General features: G+C 45.1%; 1 protein-coding gene across 8 annotated transcripts in view; it reads left to right on the plus strand.

The window, feature by feature from the left end:
* UHRF1BP1 (UHRF1 binding protein 1) overlaps window positions 1–24,923 on the plus strand; it is a 715,822-nt gene that overhangs the window by 340,323 nt on the left and 350,576 nt on the right. The gene's annotated exons all lie outside the window — the stretch shown is intronic.

Below are 24,923 nucleotides of genomic sequence, written 5' to 3' on the forward strand. Positions count from 1 at the left end.
CGTGCCACTGACTTTCACAGTTCGGAGGAAGAGGCAGTGGTGAGACCGAGCCAACAGCGTAGCAAAAGAGGGAGCAGTGGGCAAAAGCAGAACACCCGCCGCCAAGAGACTCCGCCTGCTTCTGACCGCCGCCATCTGGGACCGAGCACCCCAAAGGCAGCTTCAAGGAGTTCCCTGGCATGGCACTTCTTCAAACAATGTGCTGACGACAAGACCCGAGTGGTTTGCACGCTGTGCCATCAGAGCCTGAAGCGAGGCATTAACGTTCTGAACCTTAGCACAACCTGCATGACCAGGCACCTGCATGCAAAGCATGAACTGCAGTGGAGTAAACACCTTAAAACCAAGGAAGTCAGTCAGGCTCCCCCTGCTACCTCTTCTGGTGCTGCCGCCTCGGCCTCTTCTGCTGCTGCCGCCTCGGCCTCTTCCTCCGCCTCTGGAAGAACGTTGGCACCTGCCGCCCAGCAAACAGGGGATGTACCACCAACACCACCACCTCCGTCACCAAGCGTCTCAACCATGTCACACGCCAGCGTTCAGCTCTCCATCTCACAAACATTTGAGAGAAAGCGTAAATTCCCACCTAGCCACCCTCGATCCCTGGCCCTGAATGCCAGCATTTCTAAACTACTGGCCTATGAAATGCTGTCATTTAGGCTGGTGGACACAGACAGCTTCAAACAGCTCATGTCGCTTGCTGTCCCACAGTATGTTGTTCCCAGCCGCCACTACTTCTCCAAGAGAGCCGTGCCTTCCCTGCACAACCAAGTATCCGATAAAATCAAGTGTGCACTGAGCAACGCCATCTGTAGCAAGGTCCACCTAACCACAGATACGTGGACCAGTAAGCACGGCCAGGGACGCTATATCTCCCTAACTGCACACTGGGTAAATGTAGTGGCAGCTGGGCCCCAGGCGGAGAGCTGTTTGGCGCACGTCCTTCCGCCGCCAAGGATCGCAGGGCAACATTCTTTGCCTCCTGTTGCCACCTCCTCCTTCTCAGCTTCCTCCTCCTCTTCTTCCACCTGCTCATCCAGTCAGCCACACACCTTCACCACCAACTTCAGCACAGCCCGGGGTAAATGTCAGCAGGCCATTCTGAAACTCATATGTTTGGGGGACAGGCCCCACTTCGCACAGGAGTTGTGGCGGGGTATAGAACAACAGACCGACGAGTGGTTGCTGCCGGTGAGCCTCAAGCCCGGCCTGGTGGTGTGTGATAATGGGCGAAATCTCGTTGCAGCTCTGGGACTAGCCAATTTGACGCACATCCCTTGCTTGGCGCATGTGCTGAATTTGGTGGTGCAGAAGTTCATACACAACTACCCCGACATGTCAGAGCTGCTGCATAAAGTGCGGGCCGTCTGTTCGCGCTTCCGGCGTTCACATCCTGCTGCTGCTCGCCTGTCTGTGCTACAGCGTAACTTCAGCCTTCCCGCTCACCGCCTCATATGCGACGTGCCCACCAGGTGGAACTCCACCGTGCACATGCTGGACAGACTGTGCGAGCAGCAGCAGGCCATAGTGGAGTTTCAGCTGCAGCACGCACGGGTCAGTCGCACTACAGCACCACTTCACCACCAATGACTGGGCCTCCATGCGAGACCTGTGTGCCCTGTTGCGCTGTTTCGAGTACTCCACCAACATGGCCAGTGGCGATGACGCCGTTATCAGCGTTACAATACCACTTCTATGTCTCCTTGAGAAAACACTTAGGGCGATGATGGAAGAGGAGGTGGCCCAGGAGGAGGAGGAGGAGGAAGAGGGGTCATTTTTAGCACTTTCAGGCCAGTCTCTTCGAAGTGACTCAGAGGGAGGTTTTTGGCAACAGTAGAGGCCAGGTACAAATGTGGCCAGCCAGGGCCCACTACTGGAGGATGAGGAGGACGAGGATGAGGAGGAGGTGGAGGAGGATGAGGATGAGGATGAAGCATGGTCACAGCGGGGTGGCACCCAACGCAGCTCGGGTCCATCACTGGTGCGTGGCTGGGGGGAAAGGCAGGACGATGAAGATACGCCTCCCACAGAGGACAGCTTGTCCTTACCCCTGGGCAGCCTGGCACACATGAGCGACTACATGCTGCAGTGCCTGCGCAACGACAGCAGAGTTGCCCACATTTTAACCTGTGCGGACTACTGGGTTGCCACCCTGCTGGATCCACGCTACAAAGACAATGTGCCCACCTTACTTCCTGCACTGGAGCGTGATAGGAAGATGCGCGAGTACAAGCGCACGTTGGTAGACGCGCTACTGAGAGCATTCCCAAATGTCACAGGGGAACAAGTGGAAGCCCAAGGCCAAGGCAGAGGAGGAGCAAGAGGTCGCCAAGGCAGCTGTGTCAATGCCAGCTCCTCTGAGGGCAGGGTTAGCATGGCAGAGATGTGGAAAACTTTTGTCAACACGCCACAGCTAACTGCACCACCACCTGATACGCAACGTGTTAGCAGGAGGCAACATTTCACTAACATGGTGGAACAGTACATGTGCACAGCCCCTCCACGTACTGACTGATGGTTCGGCCCCATTCAACTTCTGGGTCTCTAAATTGTCCACGTGGCCAGAGCTAGCCTTTTATGCCTTGGAGGTGCTGGCCTGCCCGGCGGCCAGCGTTTTGTCTGAACGTGTATTCAGCACGGCAGGGGGCGTCATTACAGACAAACGCAGCCGCCTGTCTACAGCCAATGTGGACAAGCTGACGTTCATAAAAATGAACCAGGCATGGATCCCACAGGATCTGTCCGTCCCTTGTCCAGATTAGACATTAACTACCTCCCCTTAACCATATATTATTGGACTCCAGGGCACTTCCTCATTCAATCCTATTTTTATTTTCATTTTACCATTATATTGCGAGGCTACCCAAAGTTGAATGAACCTCTCTTCTGTCTGGGTGCCGGGGCCTAAATATATGCCAATGGACTGTTCCAATGTTGGGTGACGTGAAGCCTGATTCTCTGCTACGACATGCAGACCCCTGATTCTCTGCTGACATGAAGCCAGATCCTCTGTTACGGGACCTCTCTCCTCTGCCTGGGTGCTGGGCCTAAATTTATGACAATGGACTGTTGCAGTGGTGGGTGACGTGAAGCCTCATTCTCTGCTATGACATGCAGACTGATTATCTGCTGACATGAAGCCAGATTGTCTGTTACGGGACCTCTCTCCTCTGCCTGGGTGCTGGGCCTAAATATATGCCAATGGACTGTTGCAGTGGTGGCTGACGTGAAGCCTCATTCTCTGCTATGACATGCAGACTAATTCTCTGCTGACATGAAGCCAGATCCTCTGTTATGGGACCTCTCTCCTCTGCCTGGGTGCTGGGCCTAAATTTATGCCAATGGACTGTTGCAGTGGTGGCTGACGTGAAGCCTGATTCTCTGCTATGACATGAAGACTGATTCTCTGCTGACATGAAGCCAGATTGTCTGTTACAGGACCTCTCTCCTCTGCCTGGGTGCTGGGCCTAAATATATGCCAATGGACTGTTGCAGTGGTGGCTGACGTGAAGCCTCATTCTCTGCTATGACATGCAGACTAATTCTCTGCTGACATGAAGCCAGATTGTCTGTTATGGGACCTCTCTCCTCTGCCTGGGTGCTGGGCCTAAATTTATGACAATGGACTGTTGCAGTAGTGGCTGACGTGAAGCCTGATTCTCTGCTATGACATGAAGACTGATTCTCTGCTGACATGAAGCCAGATTGTCTGTTACGGGACCTCTCTCCTCTGCCTGGGTGCTGGGCCTAAATATATGCCAATGGACTGTTGCAGTGGTGGCTGACGTGAAGCCTCATTCTCTGCTATGACATGCAGACTAATTCTCTGCTGACATGAAGCCAGATTCTCTGTTACGGGACCTCTCTCCTCTGCCTGGGTTCCGGGGCCTAAATATCTGAGAATGGACTGTTCCAGTGGTGGGTGACGGGAAGCCAGATTCTCTGCTATGGGACCTCTCTCCAATTGATTTTGGTTAATTTTTATTTATTTAATTTTTATTTTAATTCATTTCCCTATCCACATAGGGATAGGGAAATGAATGGATGTATTTCTGGAGCGTAATAATATTACAGGCTATAGCTACTAGAGAGATATCGTTGATCCAGGGATTTATTCTGATTGCCTGATTGGAGTCGGGAAGGAATTTTTATTCCCCTAAAGTGAGGAAAATTGGCTTCTACCTCACAGGGTTTTTTTGCCTTCCTCTGGATCAACTTGCAGGATGACAGGCCGAACTGGATGGACAAATGTCTTTTTTCGGCCTTATGTACTATGTTACTATGTTACATTTGTTTGCAGGGGATTTACCTACATGTTGCTGCCTTTTGCAGCCCTCTAGCCCTTTCCTGGGCTGTTTTACAGCCTTTTTAGTGCCGAAAAGTTCGGGTCCCCATTGACTTCAATGGGGTTCGGGTTCGGGACGAAGTTCGGATCGGGTTCGGATCCCGAACCCGAACATTTTCGGGAAGTTTGGCCGAACTTCTCGAACCCGAACATCCAGGGGTTCGCTCAACTCTACCCAAAACACATTCCCCAACTTCTCCTGAGTACGGCGATACCAGATGTTTGACACTTTTTTGCAGCCAAGGTGGGCAAAGGGGCACACATTCCAGAGAGAACCTTTCAGATTTCACAGGACATTTTTTACACATTTTGATTGCAAACTACTTACCACACATTAGGGCCCCTAGAATGCCATGGCAGTATAACTACGCCACAAGTGACCCCATTTTGTAAAGAAGACACCCCAAGGTATTCCGTGAGGGGCATGGCGAGTTCCTAGAATTTTTAATTTTTTGTCAAAAGTTAACGGAAAATGATGATTATTTTTTTTTTCCTTACAAAGTCTCATATTCCACTAACTTGCGACAAAAAAATAAAAAATTCTAAGAACTCGCAATGCCCCTCATGGAATACCTTGGGGTATCTTCTTTCCAAAATGGGGTCACTTGTGACGTAGTTATACTGCCCTGGCATTTTAGGGGCCCATATGTGTGAGAAGTAGTTTGCAATCAAAATCTGTAAAAAATGACCGGTGAAATCCGAAAGGTGCACTTTGGAATGTGTGCCCCTTTGCCCACCTAGGCTGCAAAAAAGTGTCACACATCTGATATCGCCGTACTCAGAAGAAGTTGGGGAATGTGTTTTGGGGTGTCATTTTACATATACCCATGCTGGGTGAGATAAATATATTGGTCAAATGCCAACTTTGTATAAAAAAATGGGAAAAGTTGTCTTTTGCCAAGATATTTCTCTCACCCAGCATGGGTATATGTAAAATGACACCCCAAAACACATTCCCCAACTTCTCCTGAGTATGGCGATACCACATGTGTGACACTTTTTTGCAGCCTAAGTGGGCAAAGGGGCACACATTCCAGAGAGCACCTTTCAGATTTCACAGGCCATTTTTTTACACATTTTGATTGCAAACTATTTATCACACATATGGGCCCCTAAAATGCCAGGGCAGTATAACGACGCCACAAGTGACCCCATTTTGGAAAGAAGACACCCCAAGGTATTCCGTGAGGGGCATGGCGAGTTCCTAGAATTTTTTATTTTTTTGTCACAAGTTAGCGGAAAATGAATATTTTTTTTTCTTTTTTTTTCTTACAAAGTCTCATATTCCACTAACTTGCGACAAAACAAAAATTCTAGGAACTCTCCATGCCACCCACGGAATACCTTGGGGTGTCTTCTTTCCAAAATGGGGTCACTTGTGGCGTAGTTATACTGCCCTGGCATTTTAGGGGCCCATATGTGTGAGAAGTAGTTTACAATCAAAATCTGTAAAAAATGACCGGTGAAATCCGAAAGGTGCACTTTGGAATGTGTGCCCCTTTGCCCACCTAGGCTGCAAAAAAGTGTCACACATCTGGTATCGCCGTACTCAGGAGAAGTTGGGGAATGTGTTTTGGGGTGTCATTTTACATATACCCATGCTGGGTGAGAGAAATGTCTTGGCAAAAGACAACTTTTCCCATTTTTTTTATACAAAGTTGGCATTTGACCAAGATATTTATCTCACCCAGCATGGGTATATGTAAAATGACACCCCAAAACACATTCCCCAACTTCTCCTGAGTACGGCAATACCACATGTGTGACACTTTTTTGCAGCCTAGATGCGCAAAGGTGCCCAAATTCCTTTTAGGAGGGCATTTTTAGACATTTGGATCCCAGACTTCTTTCTCACGCTTTAGGGCCAGGGCAGTATAAATACCCCACATGTGACCCCACTTTGGAAAGAAGACACCCCAAGGTATTCAATGAGGGGCCTGGCGAGTTCATAGAATATTTTTTTTTGGCATAACTTAGCGGAAATTTATTTATTTATTTTTTCTCACAAAGTCTCACTTTCCGCTAACTTGGGACAAAAATTTCAATCTTTCATGGAATCAATATGCCCCTCAGCGAATACCTTGGGGTGTCTTCTTTCCAAAATGGGGTCATTTGTGGGGTGTTTGTACTGCCCTGGCATTTGAGGGTCTCCGCAATCATTACATGTATGGCCAGCATTAGGAGTTTCTGCTATTCTCCTTATATTGAGCGTACAGACAGCTAATGTGATTCCTGTGTGAGAGGAGAGAGCTCAGCTGCTGCATGCACACTACAGCACAGCCCAGACAGCTAATGTGATTCCTGTGTGAGAGGAGAGAGCATAGAGTCTGGAAGCTCCGACGCTGCCTGTGACTGCTAACCGTGGGGTCAGTGAAAAATCAGCGCTGAAGTGGCGGCCTATGCCTTGAGTCACCTTTCCAGCATACTGACAGAGGCCCTTGGAACTGAGGCGGGAGGACGTCTGGCAGCGGCTCTGCCCAGAGGTCTGTATTTGGAGAGTGTATTGGGTTGAGAGCTGCGACTGGAGACGCTGAGAAAGGATTGTATACCCTAAGGTACTTGTGCTCTGGGTTCCGAACTTTTACTGTCCCTGAATTGTATTCAGTAAATCCCCACGGAGTACCTGTACTGTCTGGGATTGTGTTGGGGGAATTCTTCAAACCTGAAAGCCCTTGGTCTGCTGATATGGCTCATTAACCCACCTGTGAGGCCCCATTGATCATACAAAGTTATTCCTATACACAAGCGGCTACAGACTCAATAGTATTTTGCCGCTTATATCGGCAAACCTCTGCTGTTTGTGGGTAATACAAGAGATTCCGCAGCAAATGAATATTCACTTATTATTTTAAACACAGCAACACAATGAATTTGATTCTTATTTTTTGTTGAACAATTATTTACATGGATGGATCTGGATTAACCACAAGTGTCTTTTTTTTGGGATTCCGTTTTTCACCTTTTTATAATACTGGCACTTGGATACCGGGACTGTTCTTCAATATCAGCACATTGGGAATTGGTGTGTTTTTTTTTTTTTTTTCACATTTTGTATAGGTAGTAGATGTATTGATTATATTTGCTCAGATAACACTCCCCTACAGCGGGAGCCTCCAAGCGTATATAGATTGGACGGATCTGACCACTAGCAGCTCCATTCAATCTACAATAGCTTATTATGTACTCTTAGCGACCATCACTAGTTTTATATTTATTGTTTAGTATAATTTTATTGTGTATTTTATTGTGCAGTGACAGGCTTGTATTTTATACTGTCTGAAGATATTAACTGATAGTTCCTACACCAAGCGCTTGCACTTTTGGCACGATTTTGAAATTTTCTCTACTACAACAGTGCGAGAGGCCGCGGTCGGCGGATTCGACTCGGGACCCTCACGCTGCTTACACACTCTGAAAAGGCTTACCCGCACTTACTAAAGTGGCGACCCCTCTTGGGGGCCACCACACCAAGCACTTGCACTTTTGGCACAATTTGCAATTTTCTCTGAACGCACCTGCACTTTGCGGAATCTGCCTAAGAACACCCCCAAGCCCGGCTCCAGCGCTGTGGCACGCTAAGGGGAGGGGCGGAGACGACAGAGGGACGGCGTTCGGCATCTTTACGCCGCCTCACACATAAAAAATGTACATGTACCACGGACGGGTCCGGCGGACGGGTCCGGCGGTCCAGAGGACACGCCCGTCTGAGCCCATATGGGCCAGGAGGGACCAGAGAAACCAGAGCGGTCAACCTGGGTCTCATACCTCAGATCTGCGAATCAAGTACGATTCACAACAACTGTTGGCACTACAAAACAGGGGTACAGATATCCCTGGTACTATTTTAACCAAAGCTTTTAAACTTAAGATTTTAAAAGCACCTATTTTTAACCATTCGCCACAAACCATAGATAGCACAGACCCAAAATATCCAGAACAAAATAAACGGCCCCCGAAAAGAAAATCCCTCCACACTGACTTAAGATGTGCCTTAATAAACGCCAGATCGGCAGTTAAGAATAAATATGAAATTCGCGATTTATGCATAGATAGAAATTATGAATGTCTGTTCATTATGGAATCATGGTTTACAGAAAAGTCCAGGGTAGACATCGGGGAAATGCTCCCACCAGACTACAAGATCATCATAAAGAACAGACCTAACAAACAGGGGGGAGGGATAGCGATTGTACATAAAAACACAATAAAAATAACAGAAATTAACCTTCCTACGGAAAACCCATCATGGGAAACACTCACAGCACGTTTGACGATCGAAAATAAATACACAATAATAATAGCGTTATGTTACAGACCCCCAGGACCCCGCACTCATTTCACAGACAACTTCATAGAATGGGCCACGGATCTCACAATAAAACATCATAGACTCCTTATTCTAGGGGACCTTAACCTTTGGTTCAACGATAAGCAAGATACCCCAGCCCAAAAAGTTACCACACAGCTCGACTTAGCCCAACTCACCTTAAGGGTCGACAAACCCACACATAAAGCGGGTCACCTGCTCGATACGATTTTTGAAAAAAATCTAAACTTAACGGTAGAAGATCCACAAGAATTGCTCTGGACCGACCATAGACTCATAGCCTTCGAACTCCACATCCCAATTAACACGAAGCAGCTAACCACAGGAGAAAAAAAAAATTGGCGAAGAAATAACAACAACCTGACATATGACAAAATCCTACCTACCCTAGAAGAACACATCAGTAAAATCGACTTCAAACTGCCCTGTGAGAAACTCACATTACAATTTGACGACATCGTCAAAAAAACGGCGGACCAACTTGCCCCCTTGAGACTGGTAAAGAAATCAGGGGAAAAAAAGCACCGTGGTATACGAGAGAACTAAAAATAGTGAAAATAGAATGCAACAGACTAGGGAGGGCATGGAGGAAAAATCCGATAGAAGAATCACAGCTAAAATATAAGACCCAACTGACGATTTACCACAAAGCAATCTTTAAGGCCAAACAAGATCATTTTGCTAGCGAGATCGAAAACGCTGCTCAAAAGCCTAAAAAGATCTTTCAGACCATTTTCGATCTGGCTAACCCCGATGGCCTCAATACCACCATCCCCGAATCCCAAGACCTCTGCAACGACATCTCGAAATTTTTTAAACAAAAAGTCAACGACATCCAAAACGACATCCTGCTAGCTCAACAGGCAACTGTCCCCCCCATAGAGAACAACGTGACAAACCCTACTCACACCTTCACCCTATGCCCATTAAAACTTGAAGACCTAACAAAAAGCATGAAAAACATGTCCAAAGCAACTTATCCCCTCTCCAATATCCAAACTAAATCTCTTATTGAATGCACGACCACCATTGCCCCGTTAATTCTAACAATTATAAATGACTCCTTTCTCAGTGGCAACGTCCCTGAGACTCTCAAGTTAGGAATCATAACTCCCCTCCTCAAGAAACCAGGAGCAGACATAAATATAATGGCCAACTTCAGACCGATTACCAACATCCACCTAATAGCTAAAATCATGGAGACAGCAGTGGCAAGCCAACTCCAGCTGCAAGTAGAAAAGCATCGACTTCTAGATGAACACCAGTCGGGCTTTAGGCCAACACACAGCACGGAATCAGCCTTGGTCAGCCTATGGGATGAAGCCCTAGGGGTCGCAGACGAGGGAGGGGGGACCTGGTTGATCCTCATAGACATGTCGGCAGCTTTTGACACTATCAGTCATCCCATCCTCCTAAATAGATTAAAAGCTGACATCGGAGTAGATAGCCACGGACTTGCCTGGTTTGACTCCTTTCTGAAAAACAGAACTCAGAGAGTCAAACTGGGCTCATTCTTTTCCCCAGTCGAGAAGGTGGAGTGGGGAGTCCCTCAGGGATCTCCCCTCTCGCCATTACTCTTTAACATATATGTCCGACCTCTGCTCGCTATTCTGAAGGAGTATAACATCAGCTATGAGTCTTATGCGGACGATACACAGATCCTTTTGAGAGTATCGAAATCCGCTGATGACTACAAGCTCACGCAAGAAGGACTAAAAAAGGCCAGGAACTGGCTAGCACATAACCACCTCAAACTCAACCCGACCAAGACTGAGCTTATTGCACTACATAAAACACCTGAGGCTGCCGCCCGTCTATCTTTGGGGAAAACGTTGCCATCGCCACACAAGGAAAGAGTCTGGGGATAATCTTGGATCAAGAAATGAGCCTCCGTCCCCAGATTAAAGAAGTAATACGGAAAGCAAACTTCGCCCTATTCCTTCTAAAAAAAATCCCTACCGTTTCTCCCCAACACATGCAGACAGGTCGTGGTGGGAGCTCTAGTCAACTCCCACCTGGACTATGGTAATGCAATGTATGCGGGGCTGCCAGAGAAAGATCTGGGAGCTCTGCAACACTGTCAAAACAGAGCCATCCGGCTCATCAAGAAACTAGACTGGACAGATTGTCACAAAAGCACGCAGGGAACTCCACTGGCTCCCAGTGAAAGAGAGAGTGCAGTTTAAGCTGTGCTGCTTAACACACAAAGCTCTCTACAAAACAGGTCCCATCTGCCTGCAAAAAAAGATGACACGTCACCATCCTCCTAGAGAACTGAGATCCACCTCAGCCTCCCTTCTGTCGGTGCCAAGAACCCGCCTCAAGACAAGGGGGACAGACGTTTCTCAGTATTGGCCCCCAAGATCTGGAACTCCCTCCCAGAACACATTAGAACAACATCAAATTACCTGGAATTTAGGAAGTTGGTTAAGACCTGGCTTTTTGTGTAGGATGACGTAGGGGCCCACCAATATAGCCGTCGACAAGCGCTTTGATCGGATTGAGTTCCTCTAGAGCGCTATACAAGGACTTAGTAACATAACATAACATAACATACAGGTAATGAGATTTTTTTTCCGTTCAGCCTCTGGGCTGAAAGAAAAAAAAATGAACGGCACAGATTTCTTCATTCGCATCGATCAATGTGGATGAAAAAATCTCTGCCAAAAAAAAAAAAGGAGGGGAAAGGCGTCTGCCAGGACATAGGAGCTCCGCCCAACATCCATACCCACTTAGCTCGTATGCCCTGGCAAACCAGATTTCTCCATTCACATCAATCGATGTGGATGAATAAATCATTGCCGGGATTTTGTTTTTATATACAAAGTGCCAAAGCATAGGAACACCGCCACCTCCTCAGCTCATATGCCTCGGCAAACTTATCTTTTACTGCAGAGGAGAAATCTCGTCTTGCAGTGCCGCATACACCGACTTGTGTGCAATCTGACAGCAGCGCAATGCTTCTGTCAGAATGCACATCAGTGCTGCAGGTAGTCGATCGGTTGGTCCACCTGGATGGTAAAAAAAAAAAAAACAGGCCGCAACGCAACAATTTTATTAACTTCTGAACAGAACATATCAATTTTAACTTTTTGAACTGAACATTAACCTTTTTGCTTACTGGTGATTTTATTTTTATTTTTTACCTTTATAGGACAAACCTCTCCTTCCCCATGGGACAATGTGCAAAGCGCAAATTGCCCAAAGATGTGGCGAAGTACATTATGCACTTTATCCCAGGTGAAAGGAGAGGTTTGCAGCAGCTGTATGTGAATGGGCCCTAATAGCCCTAATAGCCCTATGTGCCTGTCCTGGTGAGATGTGATCCCTATGCTAGGTGTACCTGTGTGTGGTACTTCCGGAAACACTCCCCTAAGCATAGGGCAGGGTAGTCAGGACAGAAATAGCGGGTGTCACGCCTTATTCCACTCCTGCTACAGACACAACATCTTTTTCGGGGTGACTGTTGGGTTGAGGTACCGGCAACGACATTGGGGAAATGTCGCTCGTGTAGACGGCTAACTACACTGGTGGATGGGGCCACGGAACCTCCTGGGTACAGGAGGTTCTCGATGATCTCTTCCTGTAATTTGAGGAAGGATCGTGTTCTCCCAGCCTTACTGTAGAGAACAAAACAATTAAACAGAGCCAATTGAATCAAATATACAGACACGTTCTTACACCAGCGTCTGGTTCTGCGGGACACTAAATACGGAGACAACATCTGGTCATTGAAGTCCACCCCTCCCATGTGAAGGTTATAGTCGTGGACCGAGAGGGGCTTTTCAATGACACGGGTTGCTCGCTCAATTTGGATTGTCGTGTCTGCGTGAATGGAGGAGAGCAAGTAAACGTCACGCTTGTCTCTCCATTTCACCGCGAGCAGTTCTTGGTTACACAAGGCAGCCCTCTCCCCCCTTGCAAGACGGGTGGTAACGAGCCGTTGGAAGCCCGCGTGACTAGTTCGCGCGTTACCACAGCAGCCAATCTGTTCTAGAAACAAATGCCTGAAGAGGGCCACACTTGTGTAGAAATTGTCCACATAAAGATGGTACCCCTTGCCGAATATGGGTGACACCAAGTCCCAGACTGTCTTCCCACTGCTCCCCAGGTAGTCAGGACAACCGACCGGCTCCAGGGTCTGATCTTTTCCCTCATAGACACGAAATTTGTGGGTATAGCCTTTGGCCCTTTCACAGAGCTTATACAATTTGACCCCATACCGGGCGCGCTTGCTTGGGATGTATTGTTTGAAGCCAAGGCGTCCGGTAAAATGTATTAGGGACTCGTGTATGCAGATGTTTTGCTCTTGGGTATACAAATCTGCAAATTTCTGGTTGAAATGGTCTATGAGGGGCCGAATTTTGTGGAGCCGGTCAAAAGCTGGGTGGCCTCTGGGACGGGAGGTGGTGTTGTCGCTAAAGTGCAGGAAACGCAGGATGGTCTCAAATCGTGTCCTGGACATAGCAGCAGGGAACATGGGCATGTGATGAATTTGGTTCATGGACCAATATGACCGCAATTCATGCTTTTTAGTTAGACCCATGTTGAGGAGAAGGCCCAGAAAAATGTTAATTTCGGAAACTTGGACTGGTTTCCACCGGAAAGGCTGGGCATAAAAGCTTCCCGGGTTGGCGGTTATAAATTGTGTGGCATACCGATTTGTTTCTGCCACAACTAAGTCTAAGAGCTCCGCAGTCAAGAACAGCTCAAAAAATCCCAGGGCCGAACCGATCTGAGCTGTCTCAACCCGAACTCCAGACTGGGCGGTGAAAGGGGGAACTACAGGTGCGGCTGAAGTTGGGGACTGACAATCAGGGTTTGCCAGCACCTCAGGGATTCTAGGGGCTCTACGGGCCCGTCTTTGCGGTGGCTGTGACGGGGTAACTACTGCACGTGCCACCGTACCAGCTTCAACTGCCCTTCTGGTGCTCGCCACTTCACCATGTTGTACGGCAGTGCTGGTACTAGGTCCAGGATGGGCTGCGCTACTGGTGTATGCCTCACCACGTAATCCGACAGCGCCAGCCCCACTCTGCTGCCCTTGAAGCGGATCCTGCGCAACCTGTGGTCTAGCGACACGGGGCCGGGTACGCCTGGTGCTATCAGGAACCTCAGCCTCCTCGTCCGAACTTTGGGTCAGAGTGCCACTGCTTTCTACAGGTTCATATTCTGACCCGCTAGATTCATCAGATGAGGGTTCCCATTCCTCATCCGACTGGGTCAGAAGCCTGTAGGCCTCTTCAGAAGAATACCCCCTGTTTGACATTTGGGCAACTAAATTTAGGGGTATTCCCTGAGACTACCCAAGAAAAAAAGCAAGCCTGTCTTACAAATGGGAGGCTAGCGAAGTACCGGAGGCCACTGCGGTTGATAAAAAATATCAAAACGGATTTTTTTATCGCCGCAGCGCGTGTAAAGTGAATGTGCAGTGATAAAAAAAATAATAATAATTTGTCACTGCGGTGGGGCGGGCGTGGGCGAATGCACGTGTGGGCAACCGATCAGGCCTGATCGGGCAAACACTGCGTTTTGGGTGGAGGGCGAACTAAGGTGACACTAATACTACAAACCGGATTCCAAAAAAGTTGGGACACTATACAAATCGTGAATAAAAACTGAATGCAATGATGTGGAGGTTCCAACTTCTAATATTTTATTCAGAATAGAACATAAATCATGGAACAAAAGTTTAAACTGAGAAAATGTACCATTTTAAGGGAAAAATATGTTGAATCAGAATTTCATGGTGTCAACAAATCCCCAAAAAGTTGGGACAAGGCCATTTTCACCACTGTGTGGCATCTCCCCTTCTTCTTACAACACTCAACAGACGTCTGGGGACCGAGGAGACCAGTTTCTCAAGTTTAGAAATAGGAATGCTCTCCCATTCTTGTCTAATACAGGCCTCTAACTGTTCAATCGTCTTGGGCCTTCTTTGTTGCACCTTCCTCTTTATGATGTGCCAAATGTTCTCTATAGGTGAAAGATTTGGACTGCAGACTGGCCATTTCAGTACCCGGATCCTTCTCCTACGCAGCCATGATGTTGTGATTGATGCAGAATGTGGTCTGGCATTATCTTGCTGAAAAATGCAGGGTCTTCCCTGAAAGAGATGACGTCTGGATGGGAGCATATGTTGTTCTAGAACCTGAATATATTTTTCTGCATTGATGGTGCCTTTCCAGACATGCAAGCTGCCCATGCCACACGCACTTATGCAACCCCATACCATCAGAGATGCAGGCTTCTGAACTGAGCGTTGATAACAACTTGGGTTGTCCTTGTCCTCTTTGGTCCGGATGACATGGCGTCCCAGATTTCCAAAAAGAACTTCGAATTGTGACTCGTCTGACCACAGAACAGTCTTCCATTTTGCCACACTCCATTTTAAATGATCCCTGGCCCAGTGAAAACGCCTGAGCTTGTGGATCTTGCTTAGAAATGGCTTCTTCTTTGCACTGTAGAGTTTCAGCTGGCAACGGCGGATGGCACGGTGGATTGTGTTCACTGACAATGGTTTCTGGAAGTATTCCTGAGCCCATTCTGTGATTTCCTTTACAGTAGCATTCCTGTTTGTGGTGCAGTGTCGTTTAAGGGCCCGGAGATCACAGGCATCCAGTATGGTTTTACGGCCTTGACCCTTACGCACAGATTGTTCCAGATTCTCTGAATCTTCGTATGATGTTATGCACAGTTGATGATGATAGATGCTGGGTAACACCTTTCTGATATTGCTCCACTATCTTTCTGCGGAACATTGTGGGAATTGGCGATCCTCTACCCATCTTGGCTTCTGAGAGACACTGCCACTCTGAGAAGCTCTTTTTATACCCAATCATGTTGCCAATTGACCTAATTAGTGTTAATTGGTCTTCCAGTTCTTCGTTATGCTCAAATTTACTTTTTCCAGCCTCTTATTGCTACTTGTCCCAACTTTTTGGGGATTTGTTGACACCGTGAAATTTTGAATCAACGTATTTTTCCTTTAAAATGATACATTTACTCGGATTAAACGTTTGAGCTGTCATCTACGTTCTATTACAAATAAAATATTGACATTTGCCATCTCCACATCATTGCATTCAGTTTTTATTCACGATTTGTATAGTGTCCCAACTTTTTTGGAATCCGGTTTGTATTATACATCTGACTGTGATCAGTTTTGATCACTTACAGATACTATAAAAGTACAAATGCTGATTAGCGATACGCTAATCAGCGAATCAGTGACTGCGGTGCGGTGGGCTGGGCGCTAAACAATCGCTAAACTACCTAACCAAGGGGCCTAAACTATCCTAAACCTAACAGTCAATACCAGTGGAAAAAAAAGTGACAATTTACACTGATCACTTTTTTCCCTTTCACTAGGTGATTGACAGGGGGGCAGTCAGGGGGGCGGTCAAGGGGTTAATTGGGGTGATGGGGGTGATGGAGGGTGATCTTGGGCTAAGTGAAGTGTTGGTGGGTACTCACAGTGATGCCTGCTCCTCTGCTGAGACCAACCGACGAAAAGGACCAGCAGAGGAGCAGGGAAGCCATTTAACACATCAGAATTTACTAATATGATGTGTTAGCTGGCTTCTGATTCGATTTTTTTTAAATCAGCAACCTGCCAGCGACGATCATTGGCTGGCAGGTTGCTGACGAAATACTCCTTTAACTTTTGCCGGCCCGCGATGCCCATGCACGGGCCGGCTCTGACCGAAATCTCACGTCTCGCGAGATGACGCACGGATGCGTCCAGGAGGAATTGAATCAACCACCTTCCGGACGCATCCGGAGGTGGTTAAAAAAGATTATTTTGGCCAGAAAACAAATGCATCTTGTAAGTAAAAAAACAAACAATACAAATAAAGTGTGTACTGCCATAGACTTATACAGTCAGGTCCATAAATATTGGGACATCGACACAATTTTAACATTTTTGGCTCTATACACCAGCACAATAGATTTGAAATGAAACGAACAAGATGTGCTTTAACTGCAGACTGTCAGCTTTAATTTGAGGGTATTTACATCCATATCAGGTGAACGGTGTAAGAATTACAACAGTTTGCATATGTGCCTCCCACTTGTTAAGGAACCAAAGGTAATGGGACAATTGGCTTCTCAGCTGTTCCATGGCCAGGTGTGTGTTATCCCCTCATTATCCCAATTACAATGAGCAGATACAAGGTTCACAGTTCATTTCAAGTGTGCTATTTGCATTTGGAATCTGTTGCTCTCAACTCTCAAGATGAGATCCAAAGAGCAAGCCATCATTAGGCTGAAAAAACAAAACAAACCAATCAGAGAGATAGCAAAAACATTAGGCGTGGCCAAAACAACTGTTTGGAACATTCTTGAAAAGAAGGAACGCACCGGTGAGCTCAGCAACACCAAAAGACCCAGAAGACCACGGAAAACAACTGTGGTGGATGAACAAAGAATTCTTTCCCTGGTGAAGAAAACACCCTTCACAACAGTTGGCCAGATCAAAAACACTCTCCAGGAGGTAGGTGTATGTGTGTCAAAGTCAACTATGAGGAGAAGACTTCACCAGAGTGAATTCAGAAGGTTCACCACAAGATGTAAACCATTGGTGAGCCTCAAAAAAAGGAAGGCTAGATTAGAGTTTGCCAAACGATATCTAAAAAAGCCTTCACAGTTCTTTAACAACATCCTATGGACAGATGAGACCAAGGTCAACATGTACCAGAGTAATGGGAAGAGAAGAGTATGGAGAAGGAAAGGAACTGCTCATGATCATAAGCATACCACCTCATCAGTGAAAGAAAAAGAAAAATGACTGGTACTGTGTTAGCCAATAGAAAACTAGTTTAGTGCTCTCATTAAGAGAAACAAAATAAGAGTATTGCAGGTTTGATACCTTTTAATAAGTAATGATGTTACATAGCGAGCTTTCGAGACATCACCAGTCTCTTCATCAGGCGTACTACAAGAATATATGAAGAAACAGCAATATATATATACAATGAGAACAGAGGCATGGGGGAATGAATGGAGATTTGAAAAAAAAAAAAAAAAAACAGAACAACATATTAAAGATCTTGAGAATGAGTATCTGTAAGATAATTAAGGACTCATTCTCAAAATCTTTAATATGATGTTCTGTTTTTTTTTCAAATGTCCATTCATGGTGATGTCTCGAAAGCTCGCTATGTAACATCATTATTTCTATTTTTGTTAGCCATTAAAATGTATCAAACCTGCAATACTCTTATTTTGTTTCTCTTAATGAGAGCACTAAACTAACCTCATCAGTGAAGCATGGTGGTGTCATGGCGTGGGCATGTATGGCTGCCAATGGAACTGGGACTATTGTATTAATTGATGATGTGACTGCTGACAAAAGCAGCAGGATGAATTCTGAAGTCTTTCGGGCAATATTATCTGCTCATATTCAGCCAAATGCTTCAGAATTCATTGGACGGTGCTTCATAGTGCAGATGGACAATGACCCAAAGCATACTGCAAAAGCAACCAAAGAGTTTTTAAAGGAAAGAAGTGGAATGTTATGCAATGGCCAAGTCAATCAACTGACCTGAATCCGATTGAGCATGTATTTCACTTTCTGAAGACAAAACTGAAGGAAAAATGCCCCAAGAACAAGCAGCAACTGAAGACAGTTGCAGTAGAAGCCTGGCACAGCATCACCAGGGATGAAACCCAGCGTCTGGTGATGTCTATGCGTTTCAGACTTCAGGCTGTAATTGACTGCAAAGGATTGGCAACCAAGTATTAAAAAGTGAAAGTTTGATTTATGATTATTATTCTGTCCCACTACTTTTGGTTCCTTAACAAATTCCCATCTGGGCCATTTGCCCCCTTCCTGACCAGGCCTAATTTTGCAAAACTGACATATCTCACTTTATGAGGTAATAAATGCCTTTACTTATCCAAGTCATTCAGAGATTGTTTTCTCGTGACACATTGTACTTCATGATAGTCATAAATTTGAGTCAATATATTTCACCTTTATTTATGAAAAAATCCCAAATTTACCAAAAATTTTAAAAAATTGGCAATTTTCTAAATTTCAATTTCTCTGCTTTTAAAACATAAAGTGATACCTCATAAAATATTTATTACTTAACATTCCCCATATGTCTACTTTAGGTTGGCATCATTTTGGAAATGTCATTTTATTTTTTTAGGACGTTTTTTAGGACGTTAGAAGGCTTAGAAGTTTAAAAGCAATTCTTCAAATTTTTTAGAAAATTGCCAATCCCACTTTTTTATGGACCAGTTCAGGTCTGAAGTCACTTTATGGGGCTTACATAGTGGATACCCCCATAAATGACCCCATTTTAGAAACTACACCCCTCAAGTTACTTAAAACCGATTTTACAAACTTTGCTAACCCTTTAGGCGTTCCACAAGAATTAAAGGAAAATGGAGATCAAAATTTTAAATTTCACTTTTTTGGCAGATTTTCCATTTTAATCCAATTTTTTCTTTAACACATTGATGGTTAACAGCCAAACAAAACTCGATATTTATTACCCAGATTCTGCGGTTTACAGAAACACCCCACATGTGGTCATAAACTGCTGTATAGGCACACGGCAGGGCGCAGAAGAAAAGAAACGCCACATGGTTTTTAGATGCCATGTCCCATTTGAAGCCCCCCTGACGCACCCTTATAGTAGGAATTCCCAAGAAGTGATCCCATTTTGGAAACTAAAGGATAAGGTGCCAGTTTTATTGGTACTATTTTTGGGTACATATGATTTTTTGATCATTCATTATAACACTTTATGGGGCAAGGTAACCATAATTGTTTGTTTTAGCACAGTTTTTATTTATTTATTTTTACAGCGTTCACCTGAGGGGTTCGGTCAAGTGACATTTTTATAGAGCAGATTGTTACGGACATGGCGATACCTAATATGTAAACTTCTTATTATTTATTATATTTAAGTTTTGCACAATAATAGCATTTTTGAAAAAAAATATGTTTTAATGTGTCCATGTTCTGAGAGCTATAGTTTTTTTTTATCTTTTGAGAGATATTCTTATGTAGGGGCTCATTTGTTGCGGGAATGAGGTGACTGTTTTATTGGTACCATTTTGTGGGACATACGCCTTTTTGATCACTTGGTGTTGCACTTTTTGTGATGTAAGGTGAAAAAAATTGCTTTTTTTGACAGTTATTTTTTTAAGTCTTTTTTATGGTGTTTATTGGACTGGGTCGATTATGTGATACATTTATAGAGCTGACCGTGACGGACGTGGCAATACCAAATATGTCTATTTTATTTTTTCAATTTTTTTTATTCCTTACTTGGGGAATTAATTTTTTTACATGTGAAACTTTTTTTTTTTTTTTTTTTTTAACACTTTATTTATTTATTTATTTATTTATTTATTACACTTTTCGTCCCCCATAAGGTCATACAAGACCTCTGGGGGACATTTACTTCACCTTTTCTTTTTCTTTTTTCACTTTTGATTTCTCCTGTAACTGGGGCTGACATAGTAGGCCCAGTTACAGGAGAAATGCACCCCCCAGAGAGGTTGTACAGCACTGTACAGCCTCAGTGCAGGGCTGATCGAGGTCTGTGAAAGACCTCATACAGCCCCTGCATTCGCCGATCTCCCGGCGGTCAGATGACCGCCGGGCTGGAACAGAAAGCGCATAACGCTTCCTGCTTTGCATTCACAGCGCTTGGTGAGCGCTGTATATGCAGCGATCCAGAAGGCAGGGACACCTGGGCACTGTCCCTGCCTTCTCTCTGGGTTGCCCTGCTGTCACTAACAGCGGGCAACCCGATCAGCAGCTGCACGATTAGCGTGCAGCTGCAGTTTCTGAACGGACGTTCTGTAACGTCCACTCAGAAATAGAGGACCACCTCCTGGACATTTATAGTCTATGGGTGGACAGGAGGTGGTTAACAAGTTGGAGGCACATATGCAAACTGTTGTCATTTCTACACCGTTCACCTGATTTGGATGTAAATGCCCTCAAATTAAACCTGACAGTCTGCAGTTAAAACACATCCTGTTTGTTTAATTTCTAATCCAAATCCATTGTGCTGGTGTATAGAGCCAAAAACATTATAATTGTGTCGATGTCCCAATATTTATGGACCTCCAAAAAGAGGCTGTGTTTGACTGCAGCCTAAAAGCATATTTTATAGAGAAAAAAATGTTGTGTCATCGCATTCTGAGAGGCATAACTTTTTATTTTGTGTTGATGCAGCCTTATCAAAGGTCTTTTTTGCAGTTTTTACGCAGTCAAGTCACATCACTATTTCCACTTCCTAGTGTAAATCATAATATCTAAACTGCACTTCCCCTGCTCCCCATCTGTACCGTACTTACTGGTACACGTCACACTCCGTCTCCTGTAGTAAGCGTTAGCAGGCAGGCCAGGCTGCAGGCGGCCATAACTTACTGAGGTCATGTGCCTGCTCCACCTGCTTCATTCATAAAGTAGTGTGACAGTAGTGTGACATGTAAGTACAGTACAGATGGGGAGCAGGGGGAGCGCAGTTTAAATATTATGATTAACACTAGGTATAATACAGTACATACTGAGCGGTGGGCCAGAGTACAGTGCCTGCACTGCCCGCCGCTCTCCCCGCCTCCTACAGACCCTCCTCCCTCTTCACTAATACATCGCAGTCTGCGAAGCTGCAGCATCGCAGACTGAGATGTAAAGTGCCAGCATTCGCCCCACTTTTAGGGGGGAAAAGTGCGTCTTATGGGGCACAAAAATACGGTATATACTACTACATTCCACAGTGCTTTACAGACATTAACATCATGCTGTCCCCAGTGAGGCTCGCAATGTAAGTTCCCTATCAAATATATCTTTGGAGTGTGGGAGGAAACCGGAGTAACATAGTATATAAGGCCGAAAAAAGACATTTGTCCAACCAGTTCGGCCTGTTATCCTGCAAGTTGATCCAGAGGAAGGCAAAAAAAAAAACTGTGAGGTAGGAGCCAATTGTCCCCACTTAAGGGGAAAAAAAATTACTTCCCGATTCCATTTAGGCAATCAGATAACTCCCTGGATCAACGATCCCTCTCTATTAGCTAGAGCCTGTAATATTATTACACTCCAGAAATACATTTTGGCCCCCTCACTATCACCACCTCCTCAGGCAGAGTTCCATAGTCTCACTGCTCTAACCATAAAGAGTTCTCTTCTATGTTTGCATGCAAACCTTGTTTCCTCCAGGTGCAGAGGATGTCCCTTTGTCACAGTCACAGTCCTGGGGATAAATAGATGATGGCAGAGATCGCAATACTGACCACTGATATTTTTATACGTAGTAATTAAATCTCCCCTCAGTCGTCTTTTTTTCTAAAGGGAATAAGCCTAATTTTGACAATCTTTCAGGGTACTGTAGTTCCCTCATTACAGTTATTACATTAGTTGCCGTCCTCTGAACCCTCTCCAGTTCTGCTATGTCTGCCTTGTTCACAGGAGACCAGAACTGTATACAGTACTATGTGGTCTGACTAGTTATTTGTGAAGTGGTAGGACTATGTTCTCATCACAGGCATCTATGCCCCTTTTGATGCAACCCATTATCTTATTGGCCTCGGTAGCAGCTGACTGACACCGTTTTTTGCAGATTAGTTTGCTGTTCACTAAAATTCCTAGGTCCTTTTCCATGTCAGTGTTACCCAGTGTTTTACCATTTAGTATGTACGGGGGAACTTGCATTATTCCTACCCATGTGCATAACCTTACATTTGTCAGTGTTAAGCCTCATCTGCCACTTCTTTGAGAACCTGGAGGAAACCCACACAAGCACAGGAAGAAAATACAAACACCATGCAGATATAGACCTTGGTTGGTTTCAAACCCAGGACCCCAGCGCTGCAAGGCACCAGTACTAACTTTTGACGGCAGTACATAGCTCATGAGAAAAGTCACGTGCCATGAGCTGGCTCGGTGGGTATATAAGGTGTGCCATAGACTGTTTGCACACATATCCTTTGTTGCAGTCATAATAAATAAAAAAAAGGGGGAGGGTTATCAGAGTTGCAGAAAGGGATGATTAATGGCTTTCAGGCCAAGAGTGGCAGTATTTCTGAAAATGTGCAGTTTGTCAACTGTTCATGTGCTGCTGTGGTAAAAGTGTATTGTGAGTAGACAAATCACACCATTGTAAATGACCAATGAGGAAATTGCAGAGCACCACGTGCCATTGATGTGCAAAGTGAACATAGGCAACAAAGATGTCGCAGCTCACTGACAAAATAAACCAGTGGGCTATCAGATGTGTATCTAAAACAGCACTTTAGTGAGCTCTACTGTGTATGTGGCTCCAAAGCAGATGGATGGACACTGCACACCTGCTAACAAAGTTGCATTGGCAGAAAAAGCTTAAATTTTCATACCACTTTCAGAATTGGACCTCCCCTGCTTCATCGAACCTTGGCACGTCAGGTGAGAAACATCAGAGAACAAACACCCTGCAACCATTGCTAGAAAAACACAATCTGGTGGTGGCAATGTTATAGTCTGGGGAATGCATTCATGGCATTCTCTGGGCCAAATCATCCATGTGGAAAGCACTCTCAAATGATTTGGGTATGAATTAATTCTTGCAGATCATGTACACCCATACATGCTGATTGTCTTCTTTGGGGCAGATGGGATCTTCCAGCAAGATGATGCAAAATGTCAAACAGCTAGAAATGGTTAGTAGAACATGACCAAGACTTCTAAATACTACTCTGACTCCTTAATTCCCCAGACTTGAATGCAATTGAGCATCTGTGGGACCACCTTCATTGTTGTGTTCACTCTATGGATCCTCACCCATACACCCTCCAACAGCTGTGAGATGGACTGTAGAAATACACTGCCTGTCCACAAAAAAAAAGTCGCCACCTGGATTTAACTAAGCAAATAGTTATGAGCCTCCTATTGGATAATTACTGCATGGGTGATTATCTTTCAGCTGGCAATAAGTTATTTAACCCCAACTGGTGTAATGAGTTGCTTCTCATTTCTTAAACAACCATGTTAAAAGACACATATCGTGGTCGTGGGAAAGATGTTAGTCTGTTTGAGAAGGACAAAATCATTGGCATGCATCCAGCAGAGAAAACATCTAATGAGATTGCAGAAACTACTAAAATTGGGTTAATAACTGTCCAACGCATTATGAAAAACTGGAAGCATAGTGGGGACCCATCGTATTCGAGGAAGAAGTGTGGTGGGAAAAAAATCCTCAATGATCGTGATCGGCAATCACTTAAACATTTGGTGAAATCAAATCAAGAAAAACAACAGTAGCACTTTCAGCGCTATGTTTAATAGTGAAAGTAAGATCATTTTCACACGCACAATGCGAAGGGAACTCACGGGATTGGGACTGAATAGCTGTGTAGCCATAACAAAACCAATAATCAGTGAGGCAAACCATAAAAAAAGCTTCAATTTGCTAGGGAGCATAAAGATTGGACTATGGAACAATGGAAGAAGGTCATGTGGTCTGATGAGTCCAGATTTACCCTGTTCCAGAGTGATGGGCGTATCAGGGTAAGAAGAGAGGCAGATGAAGGTATGCACCCATCATGCCTAGTGCCTACTGTACAAGCCTATGGGGGCAGTGCTATGATCTGGGGTTGCTGCAGTTGGTCAGCATGTATGTGCTCCAAGAATGAGGTCAGCTGACTACCTGAACATACTAAATGACCAGGTTATTCCATCAATGGATGTTTTTCTTCCCTAATGGCACGGGCATATTCCAAGATGACAATGCCAGAATTCATCGGGCTCAAATTGTAAATGAGTGGTTCAGGGAGCACAAGACATAATTTTCACACATGGATTGGCCACCACAGAGTCCAGACCTTAACTCCTTTGAGAATCTTTGGGATGTGCTGGAGTAGGGAACTTACCAGGAACTTATTGAGTCATTCCCAGCCTATCTAGCTGCTGTCTGCTCTGCACAGAACAGTTACTCAGGATGTTAACTGGTGGTCATAATAATGGGACTTGACTGTGTATATCTGTTGTTACATTGGCAGTGCTACAATATATGTTTTTTTTTAATTGTTTTCAATTTTTAAATTAGCAGTCTCAAACATTATTTTCTGTAATTGTATCACTGGCAGGTGATCTCTTAGAACATGCCAGTATATGCTAGATACCTGTGGCAGAACTGGAGACAATTGCAGGCATTTGTAGTTAAAGGGGAGCCACCTCCCCTTTGAAGCTCCACAGATGCAGCTGTCTACAGGAACCTGGCTGCTGTGCCAGTGCAATCTTTCTGATTT

The sequence above is a fragment of the Bufo gargarizans genome, chromosome 3 (genome assembly GCF_014858855.1).
Source record: "Bufo gargarizans isolate SCDJY-AF-19 chromosome 3, ASM1485885v1, whole genome shotgun sequence".
Taxonomy (NCBI): domain Eukaryota; kingdom Metazoa; phylum Chordata; class Amphibia; order Anura; family Bufonidae; genus Bufo; species Bufo gargarizans.